We start from the raw sequence: 11,168 nt of genomic DNA, 5'->3' as shown, positions 1-11,168 counted from the left end.
AGGAATCTGACTTAGAGTGTGCCATCCTTCTACAATACCAGAGAGAAGCCTTTTCAGCGAGAAAATGTGCTGCTGTGTGGGCTTTTCATTGGTTTTGGAGTCATAAGACCTGGGTTCAAGTCTCAGTGCTGATGCTTGATTCACCATGTGACCCTGAGCCATCTCTGACCCTCAGTTTGTTCATCTGTAAAATGGGCTCAGTGCACTTGGTATGGCCAATCTCCCAACATTGCTCTGAGAAAACACTGTAAATGTTAAGGCTGGATAGAAACGTGAGTTATCGTTATGATAAATCATCATCATCATCGCTACTATTATTATGTTTTGAGGTAGAGAAAAATCTACTGATTTCAAGATCTGTGGTAATTCTCCCTGCCCCACCCACATCAGCTTGTAGATCCAATGTTTCCAGGAGACAGCATGGTCTGGTCTTTCTCTCCCATATCCACCCCTTCTCCATGTGGTTTGTTGGGCTTTTGGCCAAATTTGACAGGTGTAGCAGCAAGCATCCTAGCATACCTAGGATGACCTACTAGCACAGGTTCTTGGATCTGCATTTCTTAAAGGAAAGCAACTTTAAAAGGGGTCAACAGTCTTTTTAAAATTACACTCACTAGTTCAGGGGAAAAGGCAGTACCCTGAATGTCAGAGAAAATACAGAGAAATTAGCATAAAGACCCACAGATAGGTCTCTGACTGCCTGAATCAAAGCAGTATTGCTATACACTTCACCTACACCATTGGATTGAGAGAGCCTTTACATCTGAACAGATGGGGGGTCTGAACATATAGGACCAGAGAGTCACAAGGTCCTTCTTATGATTGAGCCCCCAAAGCAAAATACCAACTCAGAGTATATATACACTTTTCAGAGCCAAAAGACCTCCCAACCCTCATAACTCAATATCTAATTAGAAATTAGAAAAATGTGTGAAAGCCTTCCTACAAAACAAGCCTCCCCTAAGCAAGCTTCCTTTAATGGGTTCCTTGAGGCCTATTAATGGGTGGGGAAGATCTTAAATCTCATTAACTTTACAACAGACTGGCTCAGGTAACCTAATCCTTTCTCATGGGAAAAAGTAAGTGGAGCAATGCTGGCAAGGTAGCCTTTCATACCCTAGGCTCATGGCCAGCAGGGTCCCTACCTGAGCTTGGGCTCATCAGAGGGCCAGCAGAGATCTGAGCTGCAAGCCCTATTTCCTCCCTCCCTCCCCCCACGTAAGCTTCCTGAGGGCAGGCTCCTTGGCACTGAGTAGGAACTTAGTGAAAGTTTGTTGAAGTGAAATCTAGAAAGCTCCTACTTCACCTACATGTAGAGGGGCTTTCTAAATGCTTGTTGCAAAGCCTTGGAATCTGGGAGCTCCCTCCTCTGCATCTGACCCCTGAAAGGTCTGTACTACTCTTATTCCTTTGTAAAATGGGGCCAAGGAAACCCAAGGAAGCCATCTGGCTTTTAGCACCATGGAGGTTCAAGGTAGTTTCTTCTCATTGGATAATCACATTTCTGCTTTGGATTGGCTTCTCTTAGCTTTGTCTTTAGGGTATGACAGGAATGTAATGACAGACCATTCAAGGCAGCTGAGTCACTGCTTTGTCCCATCTTCTAAGAAAAGCCCAGAAACAGTCATGAATAAACAAAGTCTCAGTGAGGAACCCCCCCCCCCCACCTTGTTTTTATTGTGAAGAGGTCAATCCCTTCATTTTACAGATGAGGAAACAGAAGCCTAAGGGGTCAAGTGACTTGTCTGAAATCACACAGGTAACATGGTTCAGAGATGAGAATCATCCTGGATGACCTGAATTTAAATCCAGCCTCAGACATCTACTAGCTGTATATTCATGGGCAAGTCATTTAATCTCTGTTTGCCCCAGTCTGCTCATCTGTAAAATGGAGATCATAAGGGTTATCGTAAACCTTAAAATATTATATAAATGCTGGCCATTATTGTGACTTCCACAAGGTTTTGTCAAGAGAGGTTCTGAAAAGAAAAAGAAAAGAATTGAGGATTGAGCCTCTACCTCTTGGAATTTCTAGTTTCCTTTAAAACCCATCTCAAGTGCTACCTTTTACACAGAGCCTCTAATGATTCTCCCTGTGCCTGCCCCCAAATTTGTTACTGTTCAGTCATGTCTGACTCTTTGTGACCCCATTTGGGGTTTTCGTGGCAAAAAATACTGGAGTGGTTTGCCATTTCCTTCTCCAGCTCATTTTACAGATGAGGAAACTGAGGCAGACAGGGTAAAGTGACTTGTCCAGGGTGACACAGCTAGTAAGTGTCTGAGGCCAGATTTGAACTATGGTGCACTATGGTGCCACCTAGCAGACTGATATGGCTTATAAGATCATGGTGCCATTGGATGCTGGTTTGTCCAACCCTTTAAATTTATAGGTTAAATGACTGGACTAAGGTCACACAGGATTCAAGCCCAGGTCCAGTTCTTTTCAAAGGTGTCAAACTAGTGTTTCTGGAAGACACGGGTTCAAATCCTGCCTCTGATTATGTAAGCTGTAGGAGCCTGAGTTAGTCATTTAACACCTCACTGCCTTAGGCAACTCTCTAAGCAACTGTCCATCTGTTTCGATATAGGAAACTTCTTCAGAGTTCCCTCCGTTAGTAAAATCACTGGTCAAAATCAAAACCAACCCCCTCCCCCATTCCTCATCCCCCCATCCATCACCTTCCTTCCTACCCTTTCGTATTTACTTTTCTGTGGTTATACTGTGTCTTCTCAGCCCAATGTAAGCTTAAGATGAGAGCTCTTTCATCTATTTTTCCCCCTTGGAATCCCCAGTGTCCAGCATAATGCCCTGCCCATAGTTAGTGCTTAATGAATATTAAATTAAAATGGAATTGAGTGAAGGAAAAAGAGAATTTTGTTTCTGCCAGGACTAAGTAACCCCCATGTATGTGCTGAGGGGACAGGTTAGTCTCCATCCTGGAGGAGAAGATGAAGGGCATTAGACAGACCTCCCTGATCTCTAGGTCATCAGAGGAAAATGCCTCTTGAAAAAAATTAGAAATGATTTAATAAGAAAAAAAAGGAGGAAAAAAGATGTGAAGAGATAGAGGGGAAACCAGGAAGTTGGAGGGATGAAAAAAGGGATGGAGAGAAGGAAAGGATCTCTGATCATCCTAAGGAGAGAGGGCATCTAGTGATGGATAGATGAAGGACAGGTGAATGGTGAGAAGTGGAGACTCTTTGCCAGGGGGCATGGAGGTGCCTATTTGCCAACACAACGTAAACAACCCAGAATTCTGCTAGATTCCTGGAACACACATTCAGGACTTGACAGGAAACCTCCTGAGACATGTCAGAACTGACAGCCACTGCCCAAGCCTGGCTACTCATGTGGGGACAAATGATGCCCCCAGAAGGAAGCTAAAATGCATCACAAAGGTTCTGTGAAATCTTTGAGGAAAAAAACAGACAAACTAAATACCTGAAGGGCATAGGTGTTATTCCCACATGACCCCAAGGGATTCAGAAGAGAAAGGCAGATTTGGGAAGTGAACAGCGAGCTGAGAACATGGTGTGTGAGACCTGGATCTGGATTTCTGAGCTGTGCTTTAGAACTGATCCTTGCATTCCTGGCCAGGAATGGGATGGCCCCACTGAGGACGAGGCAGAACATTTGCTGGGATCTTGAGGATCTGATCCAGAGCCTGAAACTGAAAAAGGAGGGGGTTGGAGAAAGTTGTCTTCATCGTTTGACTAAGCCTTATACCACAGAGGAACCAGGGCAGCAAATGAAGAGTGACAGGTGAAAGGACAGATAATTCATGAGAGACACTATCCAAGAGAAGAGCCAGTGATGAAGCCTATGGCTTGAGAGATTTATCTACAGATGCTCCAAGTGTGGTGGGTAAGCAGGGTGAATGAGAGATCCTAACACAAAGTGGGCTGTGGAATGTATTTGGATTTAGAGACAGAGGAGCGGGGTCCACATCCCCATTTTGCCATTTTGTCTCTGTGCTACCTTAGGAAAATCATTTCCTCTCTCTGAGCCTCAGTTTTCTTATCTATGAAATGGAGAGGTGTTGGTTGAAATGCCCTTTAAGGGTCCTTTTTTGTCTCTAAATCTATGGTCCTATCAACAAGCATTTATGAAGCACGGGCTATATTACAGGCCCTTGGACAGGGTCTGGAAATATAAGACATATAAAAATGAACAATATATACTTTGCCATAGTATACATTATACTGGGGGCATATAACACGCATATTTAACTATAAATGTAATAAATAGAAAATAAATGTAAGGTATCTAGAGAGGAAGGGCCCTGGTAACTGGTGGTAGTGGGTTTCTTGGAGAAAGTGGTGTTTGTCTTGAAGGAGTGAGGGGCACTATGAAACAAGGGAAGAGGGAGGCTTGTTCCATGGTATATGTCATTGAAAACCATCATAGGAGATGAGATGGATGGTATAGTAGCATTGTGTTTTCTAAGGTCAACGCATTCTTCTACTCATGAGATGAGGGGTTATATGTGATCAACAGAGAGACAGTCAGTTTGACTGAACCGGAGAATGTGGGAAGAAGAGGGATGCACAATGAAGTCAGAAAGAGAGGTCTTTTTTGGGATGCCTCTGAGACTTCCAATTTGAAATGTCCAATACGCAGCTGATGATGGGAGACTGGAGCTGTGGGGAGAAATTGGACCTGGATGTGGATGACTTTGAGTCATTTGCATAAGGATAATGAGACCCATGGGAGTTGATATGAGAGTATTAGGAGAGGAGGGCCAGGAGAGAGTCTTGGGGTGTATTCACAGTTAATGGGCAGAGTATGGATGATGAGCCAGCAAAGGATGTCTGGGGACACATTTTGCTGTCATAGATTACACTGAAATTTTGTGGACAGGGATTGACAATTAGAAGACAGTCCTGGAAGGATATATTAAAAAGCATTGAAAAGCAGCAGAGTAAACAAAAGGGGTGGTGTAGAAGCACTGGTCATTACTAAGAAAGTCCATTCATGCTTACATCCCATAAACTGGGATGAGAAGTGTGGTAGAGAGCATTGGGACAAAGATACACAGAAAAAGAAACATAAGTGATTTTGGGGTGGGAATATACTATGGACCAGTTGGTCAGAAGGAGGAATTAGAGTAGGAGGTTGAGAAACTGACCAGAAACTGCATGGGGACATGATGTTGAAGTGATGGATGACTTCAGTTATCTATGCCGAAGTTTGCTCTCTGCTGAAAGCTGGGAATATGGTGATTTGCTCTGGCTTCAGAGTGGTCCAGGCAGGATCCAAAAGGGCATTCCAGTGGGAGAAAGGCCCTGGGCAAAATCCAGCCTGTACGGTTCCTGAGATCCTTGGCAAGAGTCCAGCCTGGCAGTGGCCTCAGAGCCCAGCAGTAGGGGAGAGGGACTGATGACAGGGAGAGGTCTTGAGTCCAGTGACAAGAGGGGGCTTGAAGGCCATGCGCAACACAGTAGACCTAGAGTCTTCCAAAGGATGGTCCTGGGCTGGCCCACTGCACTCAGAACAGCCACACCTTGCCCACATCATGCATTCGCAGAGCTTGAACCAACTCCATCTTCCCTGTCCTCCCCCAATAAATTAGAGAAAACTCTGAACATCATGTGGAAATAACTCAGTTTGAGAGATACCCAGGAGATAAACCTGGAAGAGGTAGTGACCTCATGATAAGTCCTTGTAAAGTTTTAGAGAGAAAGATATCCTAGCCATAGGAACTACAGAAGTGCCTAGAGGAAATGAAACCAGAGATACCAGGAAGGACAATCTAAGGGGAAATGAACCTAAGATACCTAAGAACAGACAGTGGAAAATTTCACTCAAGAAATGGATGACCTGAATGAGCCAGACAGAAGACCATGGCAAGAGCAACGGATAATACCAGAGCTTGTGATTTAAGAATGGAAATCCAGACCTTGCCTGATGCGTTCCCTAGAATCTGTGAGAGTCAATTACCAAGGACCTAGAGAAAGGATGAGTTGGCCAACCAGGAGGCAGTGAGCCCAAGACAGCTGGGAAACCTTCAGTGATGAAACTCTGAAGGCAAAAGCAGAAGTTATTCTGATGGGGAGATGTCTAAAGAGACTGATACGGTCACCCAGGGGACTCACCATGCAGCTCAGATGGGAGCAACAGCAGGTGAGGGAGGAAGGAGGATGGACACACAGAATACTGAAGTGAGCTCTATGGTATTGGTCATGCCAGTTCTCAGAATCTCTTTTTTTCCTTTCCTGTGAAATAGGCTAATAACATAAGCACTGCCTACTTCATGGAGTTGTGAGGGAACATGAGAACAAAGTTGTTCTTGCCATGGTATTGCTTAGAGGCAAGGCAAAGGGTTAAATGAGTCCTTTCCATTTGCAAGATCTTTTCTCTTTCTCTACCTCAGTCTTGTAGAAGAATTCCTGATTTGCTCTGGTAGCCCTGCCTGTGAGGGCCCCCCAGCTGGGAGCTCAGGTTTCCCCCCCTCAGTTCTAACCATGCCAGCTATACAGCATCTACAGCCCTGTGTTTATCTAAGAAAAGTCTGGCTGAATAACAACCTTGCCAGAGAACCTGAGCACATATGCTCTGGTGTCTATACCAGAGCCCTTCTGCATCATGTTTCTGAGACAATTCAGCATGTTGGCAAAGGCCAGTTGACTTCTCCAATGGTAGCTGGCTGCCTCACTGGTCTGTGCGGCAGTGTGGCATGGACTTGTGGGAGATTTCCACTTGAGTGGATTGTCTCATGGTCTTTGTGAAGCTGAGGCTTTGTAGACCCAGTCTAGTGAAGAGAAGGCTACACTTAGAATCAGGAAGACCTAGATTCAAATCCCACGACTGACCTCACTTAACTGCACTACCCCAGACAAGTCACTTAAGCCCCCTGGGCCTAGGTTTCCTCCTCTGTAATGTGATGATGTTCTTTAAGATCCCTTCCAGTCCTACATCTATGATTCTACGATCTACAAAATCAAAGCCTTGGACTAGACAGTTTCTAAGAGGGAGTTTCCCATCACCAGAGGTCTTTAAGTGGGAAACTGGGTCACCATTGGTGGGGGTGTTGAAGCAGGCACAAATTGGTCTAATTCAGGGGTTCTCAAGTTTTTTTGTGTCCTGGGTCTTTTTGGCTGACTGGCAAAGCCTAGGAACCTCTCTCAGAATCATATTTTTTAAATGCACAATGTAAAATATATGGGCTTACAAAGGAAACCAACGATATCAAAGTATAGTTATTCAAATAATAAAAATTTTAAAAAACAATTCTAGGACCCCAAGTTTAGAATGCCTGGACTACAAGATCCCTGAGGTCTCTTCCAACCCTCTCAAATTCTAGAATTCTGGTATTTTACCCACTGTCCAAGACTGAGGTAGACTAGAGGATATGATATCACCTTTTGCTTCCCTTCTTTCCTTCCTTCCTTCCTTCCTTCCTTCCTTCCTTCCTTCCTTCCTTCCTTCCTTCCTTCCTTCCTTCCTTCCTTCCATCCTTCCTTCCTTCCTTCTTTCCTTGTAGCCCTGCCTGTAGTGACAGCCTCAGGCCAAGGTAGTCACGTCCCAGAGCCATCCCAGAGACACAAGAGGCATTCACCTGTAAAAGGAGGTTAATAATAGCACCTACTGCACTGGGTTGTTGTGAGAATTAAATTAGATTGTCTTCTCATTTGCCAAGCATTTTGTAGACCTTGAAGCCTTATGTAAATGCTAACAATTCTTATTACTGAAGTGCTTTGTGATGTTGTTATTATTATTTATTATACTCCACTGGCAGAGATGTTGTCAAGAAGTCATCTGTGCGTTGGAAACTCTCAATATATTTGTTGGATGAATGATGAAAGGAGTAAATGAGTGGATGGAATGGGAATGATTTAATTTTTTTTAATGAACCAGGATCTATTTTCTCTCCTTCCTACTTACCCACCCCGGCTGGAAATAGCAAAAGGTAAAGACAAACAAGACTCTTAACAAATTTCCACATTGGCCACATCCAAAAATATTGGAATGGGAATGAATAACAAGATGGTAGGAAGTGACTGAACGGATTGCGAGTGTAGACCAGGATTTTGAGTAGGCTCGGGTGATTGCCTCTTGTGTCTCTGGGATGGCTCTGAGATGTGGCTACCTTGACCTGAGGCTGTCACTACTGACCGATCCTAGGGAAGTGGAGGTCCAGAAAAGGTGGGGTTTTGCTCCTGGGTGAGCTGACTGGTAAATACGGCTGATCCTGACGGGGAGGATTGGGAGTGGGGGTTAGGGGGAATCTTTCCAGGGTCTTTACATTTCTTAGGTAGTCTCTTCCATGTAAGTCTGGGTCTGTTTGACTTGTGTGGCAGTCCTGCGTGTCATGTCCATGATCTACATACACTTGTGGGCTTTGCAGATTGTGTTCAACTGGATGTCCTCCTGGGAACTGCCTGCTCTACCGATGGACAGGCACAGAGGCTGTGGTTCTCACCAGGAGGTGGCAGCAGCACATTGTGCTCTGCCCAGCTGCAGGGACCCCTGAGCCTGAGCCATCCCCATCTTTTCCTTGGCTGTCTGTCTAGCAGGCTTTCCATTGCTGCCTCTCTCTGGCGCTTGCTTTCTTTATCTTCTCTCTTGCTAAGATCCTAGGATTTTGAGCTGGAAAGGATCTCAGAGACTACAAAATTCAAAGCCCTTGGTTTTACAGATGGGGCCCAGAGGTATGTTAGCTGACTTTGTCCAAGGTCACATAAGTAGTGAGTAGAGAAGTTGGGATTTGAACTTGGCTCTTCTGACTCTAAACTGAGTCACTCTTCCTATAGCAGGCTGCCAGGCCAGACTGCTGTGACCATCCAGTGAGACTGAGCATCCAAAGAAGTCCACAGACTCCAGTGGACTTTGCAATTTATCTACGTTTGCCCTCATTATTGAGGGGCTCTGGGAAGGTGTCTACCTTGTCTATCTCTTGTCCCAGCTTCCCCATGATCTCCCTTATCTTGTAGTACTTACTTCCTACTCATCTTTGGTCCCCCATCTTCTCCCATCCCTAGTATTAAATCTCTCTATTCCTACTCCTCATCCCCATCCATGGTACTCAGTTTCCATCTGTAATTGCCAAATCCATGATATAGCCTTCCTTATTCCTGACATTCAACATATCCTCCATTTACCAGCTGAGACTCACCCCAGAATGATTCCTAAAACCTTTTCATTGTCTGCCCTTAACATTTTCCATAGATTGATCTTTTAACAGAAACAGAGACAGAGGAGAGAGAGAGAAGGGAAGAAGGAGAGACCGGAATAGAAGGAAAACTGAGACAAGGAAAGAGGGGGAAATAAAGATGACACAGAGGAGTGGAGAGTAAAGAAGAGAGCTAGGAGAGGTGGTGGAGACAAAGAGGGAAAGGGAAAGAGAAATACAGACAAAGAGTTGGAGAGATGGGGAAGGAGTGGGGAAGACCTAGGGAAGGAGTGAGAGGCAGGAAGAAAGATCCAATCAGAAAATACATAGAAAGAAACATTTGTCTTGGAAAGTTTGGACAGACTTCATTCAGAGGCAGGAGGCTGGCCTTTCTGAACTCTACAGAGCCTTTTCAGGCCTCAGACATCTTGGGAAAATGAGAGAAACAGAAAGAGATGGTGAGAAATGAATTGTAAGTCCCTTCATAATGTAGTCACTTAAAAAAAATCCCAGTAACATTCAAGTTTTAATTGAAAGTGAAAATTGAATTAAAAACCCACTCCTCTCCCCTGCCCTCCAGACTCCTACTCATTGTGTCTCGGCTGCCCAGACTGTGCCAGCGAGTTCTCCCTCCTCGGAGGGACCAGGCTGTCTCTTGGCAGATTAGAAAGATGTCATTTTGCCTACAAAGCCATTTATCATGGCAGCTGGAGAAATTAGTGGTAGCCGGGTGGTGCATATGGATGTGCGTGTGTGGTGCAGCCAACAAGGGAGATGTGGAAGGCGGTGGTTGTGCCAGGGAGTGCCACCTGGGACTGCTGGGGGTAGAGGAGGGGGGGAGAAACACTTCCAGGGGGAAGAATTTTCTATCTTATTGTCAAGGAACCTAGAACTCTATAGCAGTGGAAGTGGGAAACTGAGGTAATCTAATCCAATTGATTTTAAAGGGGACAAAATTGAGGCCCAGAGTGGGCATATGATTTGCCCAAGGTTACTGTTTTGGTATTTGGGACTAGGACCCAGGACTCCTAACTGCTGGTCAAATGCTATTATATAAGAGGCTCTGAGAAGACCCTCCTCCCCCTGCACAGAAATTCCTCCTCCACCTGACAGTTACAATATCTGAAATTCAATCTACAGGTTTTAAAAGATCTATATATTCTAAGCTAGACCAATAGATCTTTTGGGAATCTTGAGAGATCTTAGATAAAGAATCTTTTCTGTTAATAAAGAGCCCCTCAGGAAGGGGGATACCCTAAGACATCAGCCTTAAGCCATCATCTCCTCTAAGAGGGAGTTAGTTGGCAGACAGTCTTGAGTGAGGCTCTAGGAATTAGGAACTGAGACAGGCTCTTGGGGAGATGCCAACTCAGAGTGTGGTCTCCAGTGGCCATGCCCCAGGGGTCTACCCTTCAGCTTCTTCCATTGAACCATTTTATCAATGTCATACTTATTAGATTCATAGATGATAGAGAGCTGGACAACAGTGGATAGAAAGCTGGTCCCAGAATCAAGAAGGCCTGGGTTCAGGTTCTGACCAGGACCTCTGCTGAATGTGGGACCCTGGGCAAAACACAACCTTTCAATGCCCAGGCAACTCTGTAAGACCATATGGGCAGAGCAGCTGCCAATCTACATTGGAAGTGGAGTAGATTCTTCATCAAAATTTTCTGATACTGATTAAATTGCAGGCTTGGTCCCTGGATGTGGGAGATGGAGCCACAAGGCAAGGTTAAAAAACATCCCATTAAGCTGGCACCCTGGGCTGAGTCTACTGAGGTGAGATGTTAATGGAGATAAATGTAAAGTCTGACCCTGCGGGTTCAAAAAATTGTATGATAATGAAAGAGCAGCTTACATCTAGGGCTTTGAGGTTTACAAGGTGCTGCACACATCTCATTTGAGCCTTATGATGATACTGAAGTAAGTGCTATTATATCCACTTTTCAGATGGGAAAATTGATGCTCAGATTGGTTAATGATGCCCATTGATTCCCATTCAGTAAGTCTCCGAAGTTGGCTTTAAACTTGGGTCCTCCTGAGCATTTTTTCTAC

The sequence above is a fragment of the Notamacropus eugenii genome, chromosome 1, assembly GCF_028372415.1.
Source record: "Notamacropus eugenii isolate mMacEug1 chromosome 1, mMacEug1.pri_v2, whole genome shotgun sequence".
Taxonomy (NCBI): domain Eukaryota; kingdom Metazoa; phylum Chordata; class Mammalia; order Diprotodontia; family Macropodidae; genus Notamacropus; species Notamacropus eugenii.
This window is presented reverse-complemented; position numbering follows the sequence as displayed.